General features: G+C 27.4%; 1 protein-coding gene across 1 annotated transcript in view; it reads left to right on the plus strand.

Moving 5' to 3' along the window:
• The window catches only part of LOC129611022 (uncharacterized), a 149391-nt gene that overhangs the window by 14252 nt on the left and 109370 nt on the right, over positions 1-25769 (plus strand). The window lies entirely within an intron of this gene.

Here is a 25769-nt window from a genome sequence, read left to right on the forward strand (position 1 = left end):
TATTTAGTCTAGAATTCTGTACACCAGTAGCTTTCCAGTTTCAGTTTTTGTGAAGTGGTTACTCTTACACCGCAAAATAAAACTTGTATATCCTATATGTATTTATCAATGTAAATATTTTATCAATATTCTTTCAGAAATTTATTGATAATATAAATGGAAATTAAAAAAAAAAAACCATTTTAAATAACTGTATAATTCTTATTAATTTTGATTTGAAAGTTTAATTCTATCAAAAGTCGTTGTCATCAGAAACGTATTTAATAAGCATCAGTTTCGAAAGAATAATGAAGAATGAGTTTCACTTTCTTTAATTAAACTTTTTTTTAACTTTCTTCTTTTATTTTATGTTACACGTGAGAAGTTGCTAGAGAAATCCTTTTAATTTTTTTTAAGAACTTTCCGCCTGTTTTACTGTCTCAGTGAATGGTAGAATTCCACTGAAAAATTGATTTTAGAAAAATTCAAAGCTTCATAATAAAAGTAATATAATTAATGATATACATAGGACAGATATGTATGTAATTTCATTATTCAATCAAAGAGCATGTATATCATAAGTCAGAAGCAGTTCTTATGTAGAAAGACAATCTCCCATTTGCCAATCGTTGTAATTACTAAATCGGTAATAATAAAAATTAGTCCAAACGTGAACAAAGAACATAAGTCCTACTATAGGCAGTAGAATTGTGTTTTTATTTTATTAAGCACATACAATTATGAACAGAGTAATTCAAAAGTTCAGAAATCTTTTTAAAAATATTTCGCTGAGCAAATTCTTTTGTACCAAGCAATTTAATTGACTTAGAGATGTCTAATATTTACATAAATTATTATGTATAGTTAAACTAAATTACAGGTAAAATTCAGTATATGTATATACATTGAAATGATCATCGGAAAAAAAAGGATTATTTTGAAATATCTTTCGATTTTCTCATAAAGTAAGAGTGTCTAAGAAAAATCATAAACTATAGAAAATATTTCATTAAACAGTGACGAGACGTAAGGCAAACAATCAAAGTGGTATTTTTTATGTTAAGAAAGCAAGGTGTTATACGAATATTGGTACAAACTTTACCAATTTATAACTGAAAAGAAAGAAAGCAATGCTCTAGGTTTTTCGGAAAGTATTGAAAGAAAAGTTTTTAGAGATATCATAGCACTGGAATGTGAGCTTTATTCATTAAATCAAACTGTAATTAATTCCAACAATAACAATCACTAATAACAATCTAACAATTAAAAAACTTAATGAATAATTTTAATTTAACAATTTTATACCTTGAAAAAATTTTAGGCATTTTGTTCGTAGAAAAACATGTAACATTAAAATCAAAATAGGTTTATAGTACCTATATACACTTAAAAAAATCTGACGTGGTCAGCAATATTATAAAAATGCCCTTTAAATGCCTCTTTAAGTGAAACGTGGTTCACTTTTCAAACTCTTTCAAATTTAGTTTTGCTTCTTAGAGAAGATTCAGGTTATGCCGTCCGAATTTCCTGAGAAACTTGTCAGTTATATTTATTTAGTTCAATTTTATTTATTTAGTTTAACTTCACAAAGTGTAAAAGTGAATTTAAATGATTTTGCCCTAAAATTCAGCGGTTCCGTCTCAGGTTTCGCTCTTATAATACTTGAATGTGGATGCTATTAAATTGATAATGAAAAAAATATAATGAGGTAATGAAAAAAATATCATAAAATTTTAATAATTTTTTATATTTTAATATTTTATACTATTTTAATTTGTTTTTAAAATTACGAGAGGGCACCGCATTTATTATAATGAAATTTTTCTTTCCAAATCTTTTTGATTAAAAGTTTTTCGTCAACTCTGTATTTTATATAGGAAAAAGTGTATCCGTGCTTGATATTACAACAATTTGAACAATGCCACGTGCTGATATTTAACATTTTTCTTTCCATTTTCTACCTGTTAAATTTTTTTTCTTTATTGCTTCCATTTAATTTTATTGCTTGTGTATTTGTATATAGATGTTTCTGCTTATAGATACGTAGTTGTAAATCGTACATACAGTGTATTATAATAGTATAAAAAAGCCGATATAATGATTAAAGCTGCCTATAGATGTTTAGGGAAATCAATGAAAATATGATTTCAATAAAAATGATTTACACAAATATTTTTGTAATGCTTCATCATTTCTTTGGAAATCAAACTAGTGGGAAAGAAAATTAACAAATTCTTTTTATTGAAAAATAAAGGAAATGAATAATTTTCGTAACATCCTTCATATCAGAAATTTATTATATTTAATGGCAGATTACATTTTCGTGAGCTTTTACATTTTTGTATGTTATAGCTGATTTTCACAAAAAAAGAAAAAAATTGAGTTATTCACTTATTTTTAAAGCGGGAATTTTACTACTGTAACTCAATTTGCAGCACCTTTTAATATTATAGATAGGGCATTCGAACTCATTCTTCGTTTTCAATACATTCTTCGTTTGCAATAATTGAATTTAAATATAAATTTTAATAATTTGTTCATTTATAATATTATAAAATAATAGTTGCATATAATTAGTTAATATAATAGTTGCGTATATCTCAAGTTCGGCCGAACCAGTTTTGATGAAATTTTATATGTAAGTTTATTTCGACTATGGCACGGATTGTTCAACTTTTGGGATATATCAGGCCGCGGGAACTGGATCTCTTAATGAGCCTGTTTTACATTTTTGATCTTGTTTTACTTGAATTCATTCGACCGTACCCGAAACCTCCTAGCCGACAGACCGTCAGATAGACCAATACTTTTCTAAAACTATTTTATTTATCTTTTATTGTCAAGGAGAAATGCAGTTCCGTTGAAAACACGATATGTGAAATATTAGGTATGATTGCGATACTTTTGATATAGTAGGCAATTTTTTTAGAGAAGAATTCTCACTTTTGCGAAAATTAAAAAAAAAACTAAAAATTTGGACTTCTTTTCGCCTAAACTTACCTTCGGTCATATAGAATACAAGATGATTGAATCAAACCAATGGTTTGTAATGTAGTACTTTTCCCTTCAACAAGTGAAAAAGCAGCTTTTAAAAACAATTTATGTACACTTTTAAAATTTGTGTACACTATTTCAAGGATTGCATACATTTGGGATAGTCTTTGAAATAAAGCAAAAATAAGTATGAAAAGGTGTTAACATAATGCTCAATTTTAAGGGTTCATTGGTTGAGTTAAGAAAAATAATTTTATTTTTTAATAGTACGGAATTTACCGTTGGTTTTCTGTGTTAATAGAAATTTAAAAAAGTTTGCGGTTTCGAAAATTCATATTTTACAAATTTCGAAAAACTTGAGAGGGGCGGAAGTGGGAAACGATTTTCTTCTAACGAAGTGAGCTATTTATTAGTGTCTATAAGCTGTTAACATTTCAGACTTTCACAACCAGGCGCCCCCAAAGGAAAATAACATAAAAAGTTTGGAAAAAGCGGGATATAGATAACGGTCAAATTTAAAGGCCATTTTGCATTTTAAAGTTCAAATATAGTGTGCCGTGGCAGAAGATCTATGGAATTATAAAATTGCAGCTTTCTATTTTCTTCGGCGTAGAAGCTTTGTAAACATGTCCAAGGACAGAGAGACGTACGGACGGATGGACAGAGTGATACTAATAAGCGCCTTTTTTCAAAAGTTTTTTGAAAAAGTGCTAAAAAAAGGCACTTGTTTTTAAAAGTAAATTTTTATTTTGTCACAAGTTGTTTGCCAATGTATTTCCATATTTTCGAAAGTTTCTCAGAAGTTTTGTTGCATAAATACAATTTTGTATCTAATTCTTCTAAATGTTTATCAAATGTAGAAATATAGCATCTATATATATATGTTTAGTTTCTATAGTCCTTAAATTAATAAATATGAATTTGTGTGTTGTTTTTGAACAGCAAAGTTATGAAAAAGCAATTTTCAAAATTCAATTACAAATAAAATTTTGTTTTGTTTTTTATATTCGCATATTTCGTCAACAGGATATTTGCGTGCATTCAAATTCACAAAATTTAACCAAGAATGAAATTTTCTATAAAGTGCGTTTCTATGATTTCCTTCAATTCCCTTATATTCCCTTCATAATTTCTTTTATACAGTTTTTATTAAATCATAAACGAATACTTATTTGTGAGTTATTTTCGTGCAAATAAAAAATTTTTTTAAAAGTTTTTAATTCATTACAAATACAAATAATATTTTCAATACTAAAATATAAACTTACATTTTTGTTCAGTTGAAAACTTTCTTTCCGGTTAGATTTCAAATTGTAAAAGTTAAAAAGAAATTTCACAATAGAAAATGATTTTGAATCCAAAAATTTGTATGGAGAGCTAAAATGTTCAAGCACTAAGGTTTTTGTTTACGATGTACATTACGCACTTAAAAAACCACCAGTTTAATAAAAAACTAACAAAATTTAAAACAGTAGTTTTTGAAAAAATTGATTTTAGAACAAGTAAAAACGTTTCAGTCGGTATAAACCGATTGAATTATACCCTGCACCTTTCGTTATTGTGTAGCAATTACTCGAACTTGTGAGATCATTCTATAGAAACTTCACGGACATGTCTGACCTATAATTAGACATCCGACTGCCAAGTTTCATCAATCTGACCTTATAATTTTTCAAAATATTTAAAATTAGCTTTTGGAGTTGTATGGTAAGTACCTAAACCTGTCAAGCAATTCCATCAAAACTTCACAAATATATCTGATCTATAATCGGACACACAACTGCCAAGTTTCATGAATCTGACTTTATTATTTTCCCAAATATTAAGAATAAGCTTTTAGACTTGTATGGGATCTACTCGAACCTGTTAAGCAATTCCACCACAACTTCAGAAATATGTCTGACCCATAATTGGACACATGACTGCCAAGTTTTATGAATCTGACTTTATTATTTTTCCAAATATTAAGAATAAGCTTTTAGACTTGTATGGGAGCTACTCGAACCTGTCAAGCAATCGCACCAAAACTTTAGAAATATGTCTGACCTATAATTGGACACACGACTGCCAAGTCTCATGAATTTGACTTTATGATTTTTCCAAATATTTAAAATAAGCTTTTGGGGTTGTATGGCAAATACCCCAACCTGTCAAGCAATTCCACTAAAACTTCACAAATATATCTGATCTATAATCGGACACACAACTGCCAAGTTTCATGAATCTGACTTTATTATTTTTCCAAATATTTAAAATTAGCTTATGTAGTTGTATGGCAGGTACCCGAACCAATCAAGCAATTCCTCCAAAACTTCGGAAATATATTTGACCTATAATTGGACACATGACTGCCAAGTCTCATGAATTTGACTTTATTATTTTTCCAAATATTTAAAATAAGCTTTTGGGGTTGTATGGCAAGTACCCGAACCTGTCAAGCAATTCCACTAAAACTTCACAAATATATCTGACTTTATTATTTTTCCAAATATTTAAAATTAGCTTATATAGTTGTATGGCAGATACCCGAACCTGTCAAGCAATTCCTCCAAAACTTCGGAAATATATTTGACCTATAATTGGACACATGACTGCCAAGTTTCATGAATCTGACTTTATTATTTTGTCGAATATAAAAAATTTGCTGTTGGAGTTGTATGGCAGCCACCCGAACCGGTGCAGCTATCCCATTATAATTTTTAGAGCATGTGTAGAATATAATTGGACACATGTATAGAAAATTTTATATTTATAGCTTTATTAGTTTTTGAAATATTTAAAATAAACTCTTGGAGTTGTATGGCAGCTACCCGAACCCGTTGTCCGACTTAGTCCAATAACAATAGGGTTCGTCCTTGGCACAAAAGAAAAAACTTGTGAAAGTTTGGTGTCGATTGCATTATTCGTTTTTGAGTTATCGTGCGATCGGTCGGACGGACGGACGGACGGACATGTCTAAATCGACGCAGAATTTTACGCTGAGCAAGAATATATATATATGTCCATACCGCAGATGACTCCTTCAAGTAGTTACAAACTCCATACCAAAGTTAATATACCCTTCACGAAGTGCAGGGTATAAAAAGACTAACCAAAATTGTTACCATTGGCAGTAATTTATAAATAATTTCAACTTTTAAGAAAATATTTGTAAAAATAAATTTCAAAAAATACTTTGCACGCTTTTACGAGTATGCAAATACTTTGCGATCCTATATAATATTATTAAATAAAGGACGCCTATATACGTAATACTAAAGATTAGAAAAGTGTCGTTTAAACACTTAATAATATTATGGTTAATATGGTTACAAAAATTTTAATTTGGTTCTAAATGGAAAGTAACTTTTTTGAATTCGATTTTCCCGAAAAGTTTCACAAAATAACTTTCATTGATGTTAAATCATCTCGTAGTCAATACTTGATTTCCATGTCCTGATTTCTTTGAAATATTTATCAATTAGTCCGGTTAATAAACAGAACAAAAATATCAAATTCCCTTAGTCGATAAGGTAAGAAACGTGAATTTAGTCTGTAGTAAAAGCGTGGGTGCTATGGCACATTACCTCATTGGAGAACTTCTTAGCTCGTTATGATTATTCTTAAGGGATTTATAAATTTAAAGTAAATATAACTAATAATAAAAAATTTAAAATTGGAAAAATTTTTGAGTTGCAAAAGTTAATCAATTCATCTCATCTCAAAATGAGCAATACAGCTGGTCATTTTTAGAATAAATTATTTTGGCCAACATCATTTCAACTCATATTTTATTTTTAAGTTTAACATTTCAAATTAACTGCAAAATATAAGGGTTTTCTAAAAACAAAATTGTTTGCTTCAACACCAGTCATCTGAATAGAACTTTATATAATTTTCAGTTTTTTTTTTTCAAATATTTTTCGTTTTTAAAAAAAATTTATTATTTAAAAAAATAAGTGCCGAATCCATTCGGGATTAATTCAGTTTTATTTTCTGAAATTATTCTAAATATTTTATTCATTCAACCATTTAAACCCCAGGGAATTTCGCAATACAAATAAATACTACTTAAAGAGCATTTCTCATAACACATACACTGTGCTTTTATACGTGTACAATATACTCGTATATTGTTCATTTATTCACATTTTTAATCCAACATAAAGGATATTTAAAATTAACAAAAAAATGAAAAAAAGAATAAACCAGACTGCAATAAATTGAAATCACAATGATCATAAACTTCTAATTTGTAATCCTTGTAAACATGCATCAGGAATTTATCGTACAAAACAGTGGTAAACTATGATTAAATTCCAGCTGGATTAAACTAAACTATCATTTATATGTAAAAACTATCAGACAATATTTTTATATGATATAGAGATTCAAGTGAGTTTAAATGATTCTTATTCATTATTATTCTGTTATTGATCTTGTTTGACTTATTCAGTCAAGGATAGCTTTTGACTTATTCACATCTCTCATAACATTAGTTTTCGCTTGAGTAATTTAATTTTGAAGTTACTGGTACTAAGATCATTTGTCAAACACGTGAATGTGTACCATTTGTACTTAACAAGTATTTTAAAATTTTTATTATTAACATAGAACTTCGGTAGAACAGTGACTGAATAATAAAATAATTAGATTTTCAATAAGAAATAATATTAAAAATAAAGATATTGTGTAAAATTTGTATATTTTTACGGGCGAGTTTCATCAAGGAAAATCTCCCTTATGTTTAATATTTTTCTATTAGTTATTACATGCATTTCGAACGACTAACTTACTTAACAAGTCTAAGCATTTAAAAACACTAAAGGAAAACATTTCTTAATTTTTTTTGGTACATCTTATTTTCAAGGAACTTTTCAAGTTTTTTCCAAACTTATTGAATTTTCTACAATTATAAAATCATTACAATTATCTATTCCTAGGAAGGAAAATTTTACAAGAGGAATCACTTAGAACCTTTTACAATTTTGTAAAAAAAATTTTGCATATGTTCTCTGGGGGAAGTTCTGAGAATTTTTTGTAATAACATTTTACCCATTGGGAATAAATTCTATTTTAATTCTTTTTCAATGTTGAAAATATACAAGAGAATATTGATAATTATATAAATGTGTACATACACATATATATATTTTAAAACTTTATGTGAATTTAAATCCATATATTAAAAAATCTTATTAAATTGGATAATTTAGGAAATTGAAATAGGAATGTCCAAACATTTCATCATTCTTATACATAATATGAATTTCTATAGAGATAAGAACTAAAAGTGCTTGAAACTGCACTGCAGTTTTTATTGTGCGGAATGTTGTATATAACATGATACTGTCTATATAAAATATCTGGTATATTCTAACTTCAGGTACAAGGCTAAAGTGTATTTTATACATTGCATAAATATATTTATGTATGTATGTAGCTACAATCATTTATATTATATATGTTTAATTGCATACAAGTACTATTATTTGTATTTCTATACAAACGTTTTTTGGTAAGGTATTTTAAATTTACCACTCTGTTTGTAATTATTTCGTTATTCCGTCGTTGTGATTAAGCTTATTTTCTCCAATTGATTTACAAAGGTAAATGAAAAAAGCTTATGTAATTTGGAGGCTATAAAGACTACAACTTCGAATAGCTGTCGTAAAGCTATCAAATTACTCACAACATCTTACATATTATAAAAGTATAGAAGCAAAAGTATACAAGTATATAGTAGAAATACGAGTGTAACAGGGCCATTATATTCTTCGCTTGAAAAATTTTTAAATTTTATTTTAAAAAATACTGAAATTATTGTTCCAAAGTTTACATGGCTACTTTATTTAAAAAATATTACGAGTGAATTCGTAACTAATTTTTATTAAAAGAGGTTGAGTTATCATAAAGGTATACTATAGTGTAGGTACCACAAGGTTGGACTTTCATCGTTCTCATTTTAACGTCAATGTGTAAAATTTAATAGAATATTTGCTTTTTTACATTTTTATTTAACGTTCACTACTTTTGTTTTGACTTCATTTCTTCCATTATTTGGATTCTAAACCATTTAGTGGTTTTAAATGTAATTTAATTTACCTAGTGGAAAAAGGAGATTTTTTCTGTTCGGATCATCAATTTTTCCGTACACGGTATTGGCTTGGTAAAGAATAAAAATAAATAAAAGCAGATAAAATTTTCTTGACCTTACGGTTTGTATTTGTATAACTTTAATTTTTAGTTGAAGCCAATTACTTCAATATTTTTCTCTTAGAATACACTTGTAATTGAAAATGAATTTCATTTCGATTTTCAATAACATGACGTTATCATTAGCTTAACAACGACTGCAGTTTTTGATATTTATAAATAGACGGATTGAAGTTTAATAGTTTAATTTTAATGATTACTTAAAATTTAGTTTAAATGTTTTAAAATACGTTTTATTATAATTCTCGATTATTGACTAGAAACTCGGAACGTTCAGTAATAACTGCCGCTTTAGACGCTAATATTGATCGTTTAGTTGGCTATATTCTAGTTGAAATGTGCGAAAAAGATTCTCGGATTTGTACTTGATTCGAAACATTGCTCAAAATAAATGTAGGGTAAAACATCTGCCTGTTCAGAACTGTTATGTTTTTGCCTAGAAAGAGAATGAAGTTTGTTTTAAGAAAAAAACCTATTTTGAATAAAAGAAACTTTGGTGAAAGGAAGCTCGCGTATAGTTTGAGCTGGTAGGTGAAATTTTAATCTCGGAAAACATTTCAAAGTCAAAAAAGAATAAAAACTGTAACCATAGTTAAAAAACTAAAAACCATCTGAAAAACTTCCATTGCAACTTATATTATAAATTGGTTTTCATTAATTTAAACTTAAGATGAAACGAGAAAAAATAGAACTTGCTAATAGCGTTCCCACTTGGATGCAATTGTATCCATTTGAATACATTTCCTGCTTTAAATTTAGCATGTATACAAAGATACTCAAATCTACTAAAATGTCGAAATTGGCTACATTGTAAAATTTTGCTGACATATGGATACATTTATTTCTCGAATACTAAATAGATATTACAAAACTGTTAAAATGCTGTTAATATTAAATTGCGAAATTGCTTTATCTTCAAAAAATGTTATTTGCTGGCTTTTCTAAGCAGATTTCCGTATTTACTAGAAGGATAATATTTTACTAAATGAGTACTGCCTCTTCCTGTATTCAAGTTTGGAACATTTAGACAAGAACATACAAGAAATATTTTGGTGTAAGCTAGTTGTAATAGAAAATGCGTTAGCTGTACATATTTTTTTTTTTAAATTTTTCAGTTTTCATTGTGAATTGTGTTTACCGCATAGTTCAACAGCTACAAAACATATATATACAGGGTGATTCAGAAAGGTATACAACAACATAAACCATTAATTAGAGAGTCGAGAATGGGTAAAACTTTTGTTCTGGACTAGGTGCGAAATCTCAAGGGTTTCCGAGATATAGGGATTTCAACGAATTTTAACGAAATTTCTACTTATCCAAGCTTTTTTGGTTATAACTTCCGTTCAGAAAATGGAAGGGGCTTTAAAAAGACAGTTTTGTACAGAGCTTGAAGGCAACATATGACTTGATTTTGTGTTTTATGTACTTTAAGAATTTACTTTGTATTCCATGTACTTTCTTGGCGAATATATCTATAGCTTTGTGGATTAATGTATTTTAATTAAGATATTTTAATGTTGATGCCACATACGAATTTCTATGAATAACTAAATGATGTACATACAAAGTAATTCATGAAATCATTTCACTATTTCGAATAAATCTATACTATCTTATATAACTGGATTGTTAACAATTAAATTTTGTTTTACTATTGCAATTAAAGGCTGCCTGCCTGTAGTAGTCATAACTTATGAGGTTATAAGAAATTAAAATTATGCAAATAGAATTTATTTACTTATAAAATTTTTCTAAATTTAATTTTTTTATTTAATAAAGTTGTAAATTTTTTTCTAAAGTGTATGGTAAGTCAATTTTAACATGAACTGTCAGTACGCAAACACTACTTATGTGTATCTATATAAATTTGAATATTTACTTATGTGTATCTATATAAATTTGAATATTTCTGCAAAACAGAATTGTTTTACGAAGTTCATTAGAAGGTCAGTCTAAAAAAAGTTGATAAATAAACTCTGGTCAAACCACTCACAAAAATTTTTATTTAGACACTGACAATATTAAAAAGATTGCAAATGGAAGAAAGAAAAACTCAACAATTCTGATAATGGAATTAATGTAGATAGCAGTTGTAAAAATCGTTTCTGAACTAGCACATTTTGATTTTGATAATTTAAAATTTGAATTTATTTCCGAATGGCTATTCTATTTAGGCTTCAAAAATGAAAATTATTTTTGAAAAAGTTTTATTTTGCCAAACAAAATATTGTGTAAATTTTCGAAACACTTAGCGATAAATTTCAAATAATTTGCTAATACGAAAGTTGAGTTTGGAGAAACAGAAATTTAATACATTAAAGCATACTCTTAATTTAATAAAAGTGCGATAAATAAATTATTTATCGATACGAGTAACATTAGGTAACAGCAAGTTTTTAGAGTTACTTTGAAATTCTGAAATTTCTTTGTAGTCTTCTTTTTTTGGTTAAAATGAGTAATTGCTGAACTTTTTGCATTTACAAAATTGCCTCTTGTTTTGATATAGTAGCTTTTCAAAAAGTTTGAATTTATACGACTTCGAAGGGCTATATTTTCAAAGAATAAATAATTTATATAGTTTTAGTTTTCCAAATTTTTGTAAATATGAAATGAAATGGAGTAGACGAGCAAAATTAATAAGGATATTATTGTACTAAAAATTTTTTAAAATAAATCAATTTAAGGGATTTGCATCGTCTCTTGTTTTATAAAAAGTTTTTATTTAAAAGTTTTTGTGGTCGATGTTATTTTGTAAAAACTAATTCTATTAACAAAAACCAAAAATGTTCTAAATTTAAAATTAATTTATTTTATAACGGAATCAGCGACCCCAAATGATTACAAATATGAAACATTTTGTTTGCCATTTCAAACTTTAACTTATTAAAGACCTTATCTTTGATATTAAAAATTTTACTTCCTTTAAGTATTTTAAGATTTACTTAATTTAAAGTGATTTTAAATTTTGTAAATTTTATTTAAATAGTAAAGGACTTAATATTTGTGTGTCAGAATTTCTGAAGCATCTGAAGAAATTTTTGTACATTATTATTCGAAATTATTTAAAGATTTTTTTGTTATCGTTTTGCAATTAAAAATTTTTCTCGTAAGTATTTCAATGAAATTATAAATAGCTACATATTTTAATTTTTTGGAGACTATAATCAGTCTGCAGTTTAATTGGCATTTACATAAAATTTAATTGCTTTTTGTTTCTTTCTAATATTACCTTGGTTACGTTAAAATCTTTATGATTTATTTTTTGAATATCTCAAAAATATACGCTCGTTTTATTGTAATTTAAAAATTAGAGAATTACTTAGATATTTTTATTATTAATTGATTTATCAAATTTTTATTTGAAAAATAGCGAAACTGAAATGCCTTATAGCGCCGTAAACATTTAAAAATTTTTTAATGTTTAAAAAAATTAAATTTAATTTTGGTGCTTCATAAATTTGGTATTTCCAAAAATGTATATTCTTTTCCATTTTTAAAGCAATTTTGATAAAACAACGGCTGGAATGAAAACAAGTTCAGTAACGCAATAATTTCATAAGTACAAAATAGCAATATATACATTAAGGTTCCATTATATAAAACTAACTTACTGTAAATGTAAATACGTACCACTTCTGCGACACATAAACAAGTTATATAGGAGTATAAAAGTTTTATTATAGCTCATATACGTTTGATGCAATAAAAGCACTTTAAATTTTAATTGCACAAGTATGAAAAAGATTTTTTGCACGTACATAGTACATATGCCATACAGCTATAAATCTTATAAAATAATATGTGAACTACGTCAAAATTATGATTTTAAATAAAAATTTTTATAAAAATTTTTGTCTGCCACATTTTTATTGTCTGTAAAGTAAATACTCAATCGTACAGTCATACAAAATATTACATTTTATTTTGTATGACTGCTAATGTGAACATTTTTAATACTCGTAGTTGTGTGTTGTATAATTTGAATATCACTATAGAAATGTAAAATTTATAGGAATATAATATTCAAAGAAAGAATGAATCCAGAAAAACTTAAATTTTAGGATATCTATCTGAATTGAATCTATGATACCTTATAGGTATACGCAAAGCTTGGGAACTAAGAGTTTGGGAACTAGCTCATTATTAACTATTTAATCTAGTTAATAATGAGCTAAATTTTTACTTAAGATTTCACTAAATTCCCCACAAGACGTTTGATTGATGTCATTTCCTTAGTGAAAATTTTGCCAATTCCTTTGGCTAATCAATTTGGTTTTTCAAAATGTTAAGATTAAATTCCAATAAATAATCGTTCAAAGCTTAAACTTTAGAAAATTTTTACAAATAAAAAACTGTAAAATTGAGGTAGTTTTGTTTAGCAACATATTCAAACTGCACATAGATAAAAATTTTATGTGAATTTAATATTTCAACTTGTTGAAAAACGCAAATGATTGCGGCTTTTAAGTGAAATTTTTTATAAATAATTCAAAAATAAACAGTGGCTTGTAAATTAGCAATTTTTCTTGAAAATTCTCTATTAATTTGATTGATATGCAAAAATATATAGATTTAGAATAAAAATTGCATACATTTAGGTTAAAAAAAATTAAGGAAGCGTTGACACAATGGTTCAATCCGATTTTTAAGTGGGTTAAGAAAAATAATTATACTTTTTGATGACATGACATTTACCGTCAGCTTTTAGCTTTTACTGAAATTTTACTTTTATTGAAACGATCATGAAAAGCTTTTTGTTTTTATTGAAAAAGCTTGCATTTTCGGAAATGTAAGGAGCCGAAAATTGAAATTTTAGGAATGTTGAGAAGATATTTGGGAGAGGGTGGAAGTATAAAAAAAATGTTTCTTGAAATAAAATTAACTATTTCTTAGGTTCCAAAAGCAGCTAACATTTCAAACTTTTACAATCGGTGCAAATTTAAGCCACCATTTTCAATTTTTTTTTTTTGTGGAAAGTTCTGAGCAAAATTTTAATCATTTCTTGCTGTTAATCATGTTCTTATGTGTTTGAGTTTTCAAATTGAATTTCAGTAATTTATTAGTTTATGGAAACAAATATAATTGAAAATAATTAATTTTAAATTACACTTTATTTAACATAATTCAATGAAAAATAGTATAACTGTAACAAAGCGACAAATTCATTTTGTGGAACATTTCTATTTGACAACATCCGTTATTATGTAGTATGTCCGTACAAGGTTTTGAATTTGACAGCACGATTTTTTAATATTTATATTTTTATACATTCTCAATAGCTTAACATAAATCTGTCAACTAAAAACAATTAACAATTTGAATTTAATTGGAATAAAATATTAATGTTATATTTTAATTAAAATGTAAATGCCTGAATAACCAATAAGCACTTATATCAAGTAAAAGTGTTGTACATGTAGTTATTACGACATAGTCGTCTATGCAATTTCAAAATTATGGTGGAACATGGTTGTGTCGTTCTATGCAACAATGCGTACAATAAATAAATGCTGTAATTTTATTAAAAATGTGACAATATATTTTATTTATATTAAAATTGAAACAACTGAAGCCTTTAGACTTGCAAAAATTAATTTGAAAATACGAGTACATTTCAGGAATTGATGATCGGAAAACAGTTTTGCGTATAGTAGCGATTTTGCTTGTTAAAGAAATTTTTTATATATTTTTACCGACCGTATTGTGTAAACAATAGGTAGGTTATGTGATGGCAACAAATTTTGCATATCGAGTTTTCGGTGGAAACGTACTTCTCCATAGTAGGGAAGTGTAAATAAACTAATTTTAGCAACCTGTCGGTCTGTCGGTCTGTCGGTTTGTGTGTGGACGCGTGTATCTCAAGTTCGGCTGAACCGATTTTGATGAAATTTTATATGTAAGTTTATTTCCACCATGGCACGGATTGATCAACTTTTGGTATATATCAGGCCTCGGGAACTGCACTTTTTAGCGGGCCCGTTTTGCATTTTTGAACATTTTGAAGAAAATATTCAACTGATTTACTTGAAATTTTATATATAAGCTCAGCTCGACCGTCCGCAAGAATTCGTATGTTTTGGAAGAAATCAGGCATCGGCAACTAGACGTTTACTGCGGGCCAAATATACATTTTTGTGTATATAAAGAGAAATAATCAACCGATTTCATTGAAATTTAATATATGAATTCTTCGTATTAAAACAATATACATATAAATTTTTTGGAAAAATCAGGCATCGGCAACTTGACGTTTACTACGGGCCAAATATACATTTTTGTGTATATAAAGAGAAATAATCAACCGATTTCATTGAAATTTAATATATGAATTCCTCGTATTGAAACAATGAACATATAAATTTTTTGGAAAGATCAGGGCTCGAAAACTGATTTGCGGGCCGATTTTACATTTTTCACCATTTTGAAGAAAATATTCAACCAATTTACTTGAAATTTTATATATGAGCTTTACTCGACCGTCCGTGAAAATTCCTAGCTTTTGGAACAAATCAGGCATCAGTAACTGGACGTTTTACTACGGGCCAAATATACATTTTTGTGTATATAAAGAAAAATAATCAACCGATTTCATAAAATTTAATATTTGAATTCCTCGTATTAAAACAATGAACCTGTAAATTTTTTGGAAAGATCAGGGCTCGAAAACTGATCTGCGGGCCGATTTTACATTTTTCCCCATATCCAAAGAACAAATTGATGGAATTTCTTGAAATTTGATATTTGAGTTCTGGTTGTTACCGGAACTAACTGGCGAGTATTTGAGGGAATTCGAGTAGCACAAAGCGAAATTCCAAATTTACATTTTTCTGAGTATGTTAACTAGAAGCTTACTAATGTCCTAAAAATTGGAAAGAAATATTTAACAGACATTTTTATAATATTCTGTAACACTTTCATTTAACTAGACAATACACAATGCGGTCGGTTATGTGCTGACCACATCAGATTTTTACTTGTCCAAATCTTATGTATTTTACTTGTGGATTGTTTAATTCCCTGCCCTAGAAAGTAAATATTAGTTAAAATACTTCTTGTATTCCAACTAATAAAAAAATAGATACTCATTTTTTATAATTTGGATGTACGAGTATTAGATTCTAAATGAATTTTAAGCTTTAGCTTTTTGAGTTTAATTTTTCATATAATTTGGCAGAAATCGAAGCTTACCTAACTTTCAAATTTAATGGATAAGTCATTCATAAATTTTACTGAAAACTATGACTTTTGCATTATGAAAAAAGTCAAAGTAGAATTTGTGGAAATGAAATTTTATTTTAGGCCTACAATTTGATTTAATTTGTATCTTGGATTATATTATAACACTGGAAACAGTGGATTAGGTAACCTACCGGAAACTAACTCTGGGACAGTAATAAAAATTTGAATTAAAATAATTTTTTCCGTGAGTTTCTCTGAGCCCGTTCTTCTGTCTGACAATTTTTAATTAATGTTATTAACTATAAACTCGGATGCATTACAATTTTCTTAAACAGTGCACATATTATTGTATCATGTCCCTATAAGTTCTATTGCAAACTATTAATTCTATTTTTATGTTCTTACGTTTTTCTATAATCAAGTTTTTATTAAAAATATGTCAAAATGTAAAATTAGTGTCCTGAAGTGATTTATTTATGTGCTATATACACTTTCAAACAATAATTGTCTCGAACTATAACCACATTTATTTTGTAGAATAAATACAAAGATCCTTTTTTCAAGTTTGTCGTAGGATTTTTGTTTCAAATGTAGGAAAACTACTCGTATAATATACGTCCGAAAATATGAATAATGGTGAAAAAATTTAAAGTCGTATTCGTAATTTATTTAAATTTAGGTTCTTAGTTTATTTGTTCATTAGAGAATTTCATGAATTGGTGTGAATGAGGTGTTACAGTTTGCGTTCTAAATGATTTCAAATACTTCGATTTTAATGGAGGATATATTTTGGAGATTCTTTAAAATATCCCAAAAGTCTCTATAAATTTTAAAACAAACTGAGTAAATTAGCTGTTTCGGTCCAGAACGCAGCAACATATTTTATAAAGTATTGTTCGGTTTTGATTTTAGTACGTAGTTTCTTTTTCAAAAGCAATCCAAATGAAGTACTGTTTGGCTGAAATGCTTCAAATAAATTTTCATTTTATTTTCTTGTGCACATTCCACATAAAATTTAAATTCATTTTTACCGACCGTATTGTGTAAACAATAGGTAGGTTATGTGATGGCAACAAATTTTGCATATCGAGTTTTCGGTGGGAACGTACTTCTCCATAGTAGGGAAGTGTAAATAAACTATTTTTAGCAACCTGTCGGTCTGTCGGTCTGTCAGTCTGTGTGTGCACGCGTGTATCTCAAGTTCAGCTGAACCGATTTTGATGAAATTTTATATGTAAGTTTGTTTCCACCATGGCACGGATCGACCAACTTTTGGTATATATCAGGCCTCGGGAACTGCACTTTTTAGCGGGCCTGTTTTACATTTTTGAACATTTTGAAGAAAATATTCAACCGATTTACTTGAAATTTTATATATGAGCTCAGCTCGACCGTCCGCAAGAATTCGTATGTTTTGGAAGAAATCAGGCATCGGCAACTAGACGTTTACTACGGGCCAAATACATTTTTGTGTATATAAAGAGAAATAATCAACCGATTTCATTGAAATTTAATATATGAACTCCTCGTATTAAAACAATGAACATATAAATTTTTTGGAAAGATCAGGGCTCGAAAACGGATTTGCGGGCCGATTTTACATTTTTCACCATTTTGAGGAAAGTATTCAACCGATTTACTTGAAATTTCATATATAAGCTTTGCTCGATCATACGCAAAAATTCCTAACTTTTAGAAGAAATCAGGCATCAGTAACTGGGCGTTTACTACGGGCCAAATATACATTTTTGTCTATATAAAGAGAAATAATCAACCGATTTCATTGAAATTTAATATATGAATTCCCCGTATTAAAACAATGAACATGTAACTTTTTTGGAAAGATCAGGGCTCGAGAACTGATTTGCGGGCCGATTTTACATTTTTCACCATATCCACAGAACAAATTGATGGAATTTCTTGAAATTTGATATTTAAGCTCTGGTTGTTACCGAAACTAACTGGCGAGCATTTTAGGGAATTCGGGTAGCACAAAACGAAACTATACTAAGAGCCAAATTTACATTTTTCTAGGTATGTTAACTATAAGCTTACTAATGTCCTAAAAATTGGAAAGAAGTATTTAACAGACATTTTTATAATATTCTGTAACACTTTCATTTAACTAGACAATACACAATGCGGTCGGTTATGTGCTGACCATATCAGATTTTTTTTTCTTTGTTCAGATGTACCAATGAAAAGTATTTCAAATTGATGTTTTATGGGTTTTTCTGAAAATTTGTTAAAATCTATTGTATAACATGAACTTTTCACTTTAAATATTCAAATAACTCTCGAATTTTGGACTTATAATAACAAATGGTTTTGCATTGCTCGAAATTATTTTTCCATGTAAAGTAGCCGCATTTTTTTTTTTTACCTACGGGTTTGAAAATATTTTTTTTTCAATTTAATTTTTTATGGTTTTGTTTTACTGTTCTTGTCCAGAGCACTCATTTCTCTGCATCCTTTGATTTTCTTCGCTAAATCAAATTTTATTTTCCATATGCATATAGGTATACCATAGTTGGAAATGTAATTTTTTTGGTGCCATAACCAATTTTACAACCCATAACAAATAATAAAAAGTTTTTTTTTTTTTTTTGCCGTTTTTGTGTCAGCAGTGACCCGCAAAAAGAAGATGTTGAAAATTTAAAAGAATTTTTTTTTAAAGTGTGCTGTTTCCTTTTTTCTTCAGGATGTCAAAACGTATTCGAAAGCAAAATATTTTAGTAAATATTTGCCTTTAGCTGTTTTTGAATTATTTAAACAAAACTAAAACTTTAAAGTAAAGAAATGAAAAGGTTATATTGTACGTATTTGATTATTAGAATTAAAAAAAAAGGTTGAAGAACAGAAAATTTCATGTGTGTTATATGTTCTCCCGATTTTATTCAACAAATTTTGGATATTAACTAATATTACATGAAAGCTTTCAATAAAATTACCCAAACTATAGTTATACTTACTTATAATCATAAATAATACAGACTGAGGAAGAAGTTTTTTCGAAAAGAACGTTATATCTTCTACTTATGATCTCCAGTTTCGGATAAAAATATAGAAATTAATCTCCCAACGTATATTCAGTTAGTATTATCAAACCTTTCGGAAAATCACTTTTTTGACTATTAAAAAATTAATGGAAAACGAAAATATGATTGGAGATTAATCTTTTGTATACCCTGGCGAAAAAACAAAATTCTATTTTAAAGCCAATTAAGTGTGAAGTTTAAATTACGGGCAAAACTATAATTTTTAATGCTTTTCTCAATTAACACTTTGTTCTTTACATCTTATGCTTTTCTCAATTTACGAATTAAAAATTTGTATTTATCTTATTATTGAAAACAGTCAAATTCGACTAAGACTTTTCTATTTTATAAAGACAGAGCAGCAATTTGCAAGCACAGGGGCTATTTTCCTTTAGATACTAACAGACAGGAGCTACTAATTGAAAACATCTTACCATAAAATCCGTCCTCGGACGCAAAAAATGGAAAAAATTCATAAGTAAAATACATAATTTTTTTTATACTCAAACTTCGAACGAAAATGTTTGTAGGAGGATTATATTAACTTACAGTTCCTTTATGTTTCTGAAAACACTACTGAAAACAATCGTTTTTCTTAACCGGAGATGAAATTTTGCTGAAGAGCTCTACTATGTATTTTACACTTATTGCAAAACTCATTTCGCACTGATTTAAATTTAAAAGTGCTGCAATTTGAAATGATTAAGAATCCCGTAGTTTAAAATGTTAATATGATCACATATTCTTTCTCAACGTCAAATTCGGAGTCTATTTAGTTATGTTTTTCCATTCGTTTATCCCAGTCATAGTTTAAAAATTAATTAAACTTAGTCCGGTGCTTGGATAAATCAATTGACTTTTCCCGGGCTTAACCTGAGTTGTATTAATAGCAAAATAGTTGACACGCCAAACTTTTCCTGTTGTCACTTTATATGAAATTAGAATTTGTTAGGCCACACACAGAACCTTGGTATTTTTATAAATCGATTTCAATATTGATTTTAATTTTTTGAATCACAAAAAAATTAAAGGAAAATAAAACAGATATGAAATTTCATTAATTGGTTTAATTTGATTGGTTTTTTTTGTTCGTTTTACTCGTGAATATCAATTTAAGAGCGATATGAGAAATATTATTTTGGAAAGAGAAGTGGAGGAGGGATGCAATGAATCGGTTAAAAATAATAAATTTTATTTTCAATGTAAAATCCATACCGTTAATATTTTCGTGTTTCTAGTGAATTTCCTTTTTTATTTTCTTTTTAATAATATTTCATATTTCATTTCGACTCCTTGGACCTTAATAATTCATTTTATTTAGAATAAATCGCTGTAGCACCCTCTCTCTTTCTCTATTCATACTTTATCTATTCTGTCGCTATAAATTTTTCAAAAATTTTATCTTTCGTTTGGTACTTTTTTTTAATTCAAAGTATTTTTCAAAGAGAAATTTATTATTATTTCTCTTATGTTTTCGTTCTTTTTTCGGATTTTTGAAGCTGGATGTCCTTTTTTTCGTTTTTTTTTTTTTTGTGAAGAATGGTTTTTTTTTGTATGATATATTTTTAGTGTTATATCTTTTTTTCTCGCATTAACATAGCATTAAACATTCTTTAATCGTTTCGAAAAAAAAAAATTATTAGACATTGATGTGGGCTTTTTACAATGTTTTTTTTTTGTAATTTCTAAAGATTTTGAAATCTTTTTCATTATTTTTTTCTGTTGTATTTTTGGTTTTTGTTAAAGATAAAAGAAAATTTTCGAAAATTTAATTATTTTCTGTTCGTTTTAATGTTATTTTTTTTGTAAAAACATTTTTTGCTCTGGTCTTAAAATATTATGATTTTGACATTTAAATTTCGTTCGATGGGAAGAAAATTGAAGAAATTTTGAAATCAATCGAGTTTTCTTATGGTTTTTAGATTTTTTGTTAAATACCAATTGAAAGTTTATTTTTGGATAATAAATCCAGCTATGACAATTGATTTTTAGAATATTTGTGAATCATGTATTTTTTACATATATTCTAAAATTTAACTAATATTTTGAGTTTATAATAAAGGATTCCCGTTTTATGGTTTTGTGTTTTTCAATTTACTTCACAAACAAAAGAAAAATTTGTTAAGACTAATGAAAAATTAAATTTTCAACGCTTTATGCTTTATAGTTCATAGAACCTGAAATCAATTTCCGGTTATTCATTCGTGCATGAGGCACTCTGTATATGTACGTATAGATGAATCATATGTTTTTTTTCTTCTGACTAATCTAATTTTTTTGCTGCTTTTTCTGTTTGTTTTTGCAATGATACAGAAGTTTTATTTTTGAAAAAGGATATTATAGAAGGAGATCATATAAGGGTATTGGAATTTTAACGATATTATTGTTCAATAACAATTCAAATAAATTTTTTCATTACTTATGAAATTTTATAATACGTGGAGAGTTTATATAATACTTAAATTATATCCAGGGCTAAACTAATCTAATGAATTATATCGATAATATTTAACAGTTTCCAAACACCAGATATCTTTTCATAATAATTAATTGATGAAAATTTTATTCCATATAAAATAATTCCTATAGAAATTCGTAAAAACATGCTATAATAAAGGGTTTATATTTGAAGAATTTTTAATTATAAAAAAATATTTTAATCATACCCCGAAGAGTATTTAGGTAAAACAGACAAAGAAATCAAAATACTATAGACTACAAAAATAAGTAAATACATCTAAAACACTTATAGGTTTAATATTTTAATAAAGATTTTAAAATATTCAAAACTTTAAATCAAAAGATACATATATATAACAATTATTTGAGAAACAAGTTTTAGTCGACATTAACCGACTAAATTCTACTCACATCACATAATAACTCGATTATAAAAATGGTAATTGATGTAAGATTTGTGTGGTTGACCAGAATATTCAAAGCATTAGGAATATAATTTAATGGAAATTGCATTTGTAAAAATTCTTAATTAATTGAACCAAATTTTTGAAGCGTCTGGTTACTGTCGACATTTTCTCACAAATTCCAAAGCATTAGCATAATTTGCTTTTTGAATAAGGTCAACCAGATATAGGTTTACTATTTTCTCAAATATTTAAAATTAGCTTTTAAGTTGTATGGTTAGACGGAATTGTAAAGCGTTTCCATAGAATAATTCAGACATAGGATGATTTTAAAAGTAACGTTATTACTCTTTTTGAGATGTGGAGCAGCTGATCAAATGATTGTGTTATTGTTAAAATATGATCGACTGTTTTATCACAAAATCTATAAATTTTGTTATAACAATATAATTTGTTTGTACTTCATAAGGCTTTAAAATTTGTTTCATGAAAACCACAATGTTTCATGAGATTATCGGTTTTTCTCAAAAAAATTTAAGTTAGGTATGAATTAATGAATGTAAAAAGATGATAATGAAATACGGTATTTAAAGACATTACGAAATATTATGCGAATTATTGTAATTACAGTATGAGTTATCATTTAGTGGTAATTGTTATATTTATTTATTTATTTATTTATTTATTTATGTTTAGCTCAAACATTTTACATAACTTAAAATTAAAGACTGCATAGGTATACAGGTACATCTTTTTTAGACAAATTTTTGACTTAAAAATTAAATTTAAAAATTATATAAAATAAAACTTAGTAATATTCCATTAAATATATGAATATAAACAATGAAAAGCTAAAACAAGAATTTGTTAAAATAAAGCAAAGGGTTATAATTAACTACTCGTATAAGTAAGTAGAAGCTTTTTCATCGTGTCTTTCTTCAGTGAAAAGTCAAGTCTGTGTGTTGCATAAACGCAGCATTCTGTAGACAGGTTCATGTTTCCCATACTTGGTCCTATGAAAAGGAACCATGAATCCAGGGATCGAGACCTAAGGTTGGAATTAATCACAATTTTATTTAAAATGTCGGGGAGATAAGGTCAGTTTTCGTAAGCTGAAAAATGAATAACAAATCCGCGACGTCACGTCTTTTACCCAGTGTGGGTAGGTCAATGAATGTGAACCTCAAAAATTTTTTTTGATTAGACTCAATCCTCTTAATATGTATATCGTAATAGGGTGACCATATTTGCGAAGCATATACAAGATGAGGACGGACCAGGCATGTGTAGAGTGATTTTAAGACATAAGGATCATTAAACTCCTTTGTTATAATGTATACAAAATTTTTTATTATTCTGTAAGCTGTAGCAGAAAGCAATTCCTCGAAAATTCGTGATAATTCTATTCAATCAATAAAATTATCACGAATTTTCGAGGACTTTTTTTTTTCGTGAAATTCTACGTACCTACGAATATATGAAAAATCTAAAAACTAAGAGATTTGACCTTAACATTTTTATATCTTATAATATTAAAATTGAATCTCTTGAGTTCGATCTTAATATTTAAGGGTTTGCTAACCCAATATTATAACCACATTAAATCATTTATTATACCCATACGAGCGTGTGTTCGAAGGGTATACTAAATTTGCCTTACCATTTGTAACGCTAAGAAAGAATGATCTGAGATATAGACTCAAGTGTATGTTTTTGATCAGCGTCGAATTCTGAGTCAATTTAGCTCTGTCTGTCTGTTCGTCTGTCCGTTCCAACGATAACTCACAAATTAATTGAGCTAAGTTCACGGGGTTTTCGCAAATGATTTCCTATGGTAAATGCCTGAACCCTCCTTAAATTGGTTATGATCGTGGTACTGGTTCGTGTGGCTGCCATACATCTTCAAAAGTTATTTCACTGTATCTTAGAAACTATAAAAGTTGTGGTAAAATTTTTCACAAATAAATATATTAGTAGGGTCAAAGTGTTTGATAAAAGTCGTTGAAATTGCTTTGCTCCTTTTGGTAGCTGCCATTCAACTGCAAAAGTTATTTAGCATTATCTAAGAAATTATTGGAATTATAATATTGAAATTTCGTGAAAACAAGTGTATTATTAGAACTGTTATGTGTTATAAAAGTCGTTGAAATTTTTTAATTCCTTGCGGTAGTTGCCGCATAATTTTAATTGTTGTTTGGCCATATCTTAGAAAATATTGAAAATTACTGAAATTTCTTTCACAGTACTGAAATTTTGCATAAATTAATATGATAATAGGGTCACTTAAAGTTATAATCTGTCCCATAGACAGCTATGACACATTTATTCGCACATAGGATCGCAAATTCGTACGGGTATCACAAAGATGACACGGTCAACTCTATTTTTTCTCGTTGACATATATTTTTTACCTTTTTTATTATTTACTTCAAAAGTACAAAAAAAAAGATTTTTTTTAAAGTAATTCATTTCTTTTGATAATATCAAGCTCAATATTATTTTGATCAAGATTTATAAGTATATAGGACATAAAAACAAGAACTAAATTTCTTATGAATGCTTTAGAATCCTGTGGTAATAAATTGTAAAAATAGAAAATAAATAATTGAAAAATATTTGTGTTTGTGATTGGAATCGGCATATTCTTTTGAAAATAACTCTATTGATTTTTGGGTATTAACCACCTTGTTTCTTGTGCTAAAAAATGAAAAAATAAAATTTTCTTTATACATACTTACATATATCAAAAACATAAACAGAACCATAAATAATCATTCCAAAATTGAAAATATTTTGAAGAAAAACAAATTGACTTAATGGCAACTTATGGTTCCCCAACCATTTAATATAACCTCCATTACAGAATTTTAGCCACCTATGTGTACATAAATACATTCCAAGTAAAGGGGAAATAAAGTTAAATTTGGTATGTACGTATTATTATATTTGGTATGTATGTATTGCAAATTCCTAAAATAGCACCAAGATTTTAGTTTTTTAAATTTATTTCAACTCTTTTTATGTTCACTTACATATGTATGTATGTATATGTATCGAGGTTTAATTTAAAATTTAATATTAAATTTACATATGAGTAAAAGATGTACGTTTTCTGCCCTTAAATTTGATTTCAGGTCAGGGTTTTTAAATTGAAAAAATTAAATTTTTGTAAATTTAAATATTTGCAAGAAAAAACGCTAAATATATTCTTTTAACCTATTTTGGTTTACTACTTTTTTGAAAGAACTTTAATTCAATGCTTACTTAAAAATTTAATTCATGAATGAATTACTTTTTAAGTAATTACTAACTTCAATTTATTCAAAACGTGTTGATTTTTCAACTATCTTCAACATTTTAACACTTTGTTGACCGGTCACGAGTTAACTCGTGTTTTTATTGCCGAACGTTGTTGACCGGCCACGAGTAAACTCGTGGTGCGTTTTTTTTCGCATCGCTGTTGTTTTCTCTGTTGGTAACCGATACAGTGCAATTGTTGATCAGTATAACACAAACT

The sequence above is a fragment of the Condylostylus longicornis genome, unplaced genomic scaffold, assembly GCF_029603195.1.
Source record: "Condylostylus longicornis isolate FDR11 unplaced genomic scaffold, ASM2960319v2 ptg000048l, whole genome shotgun sequence".
Taxonomy (NCBI): Eukaryota; Metazoa; Arthropoda; class Insecta; order Diptera; family Dolichopodidae; genus Condylostylus; species Condylostylus longicornis.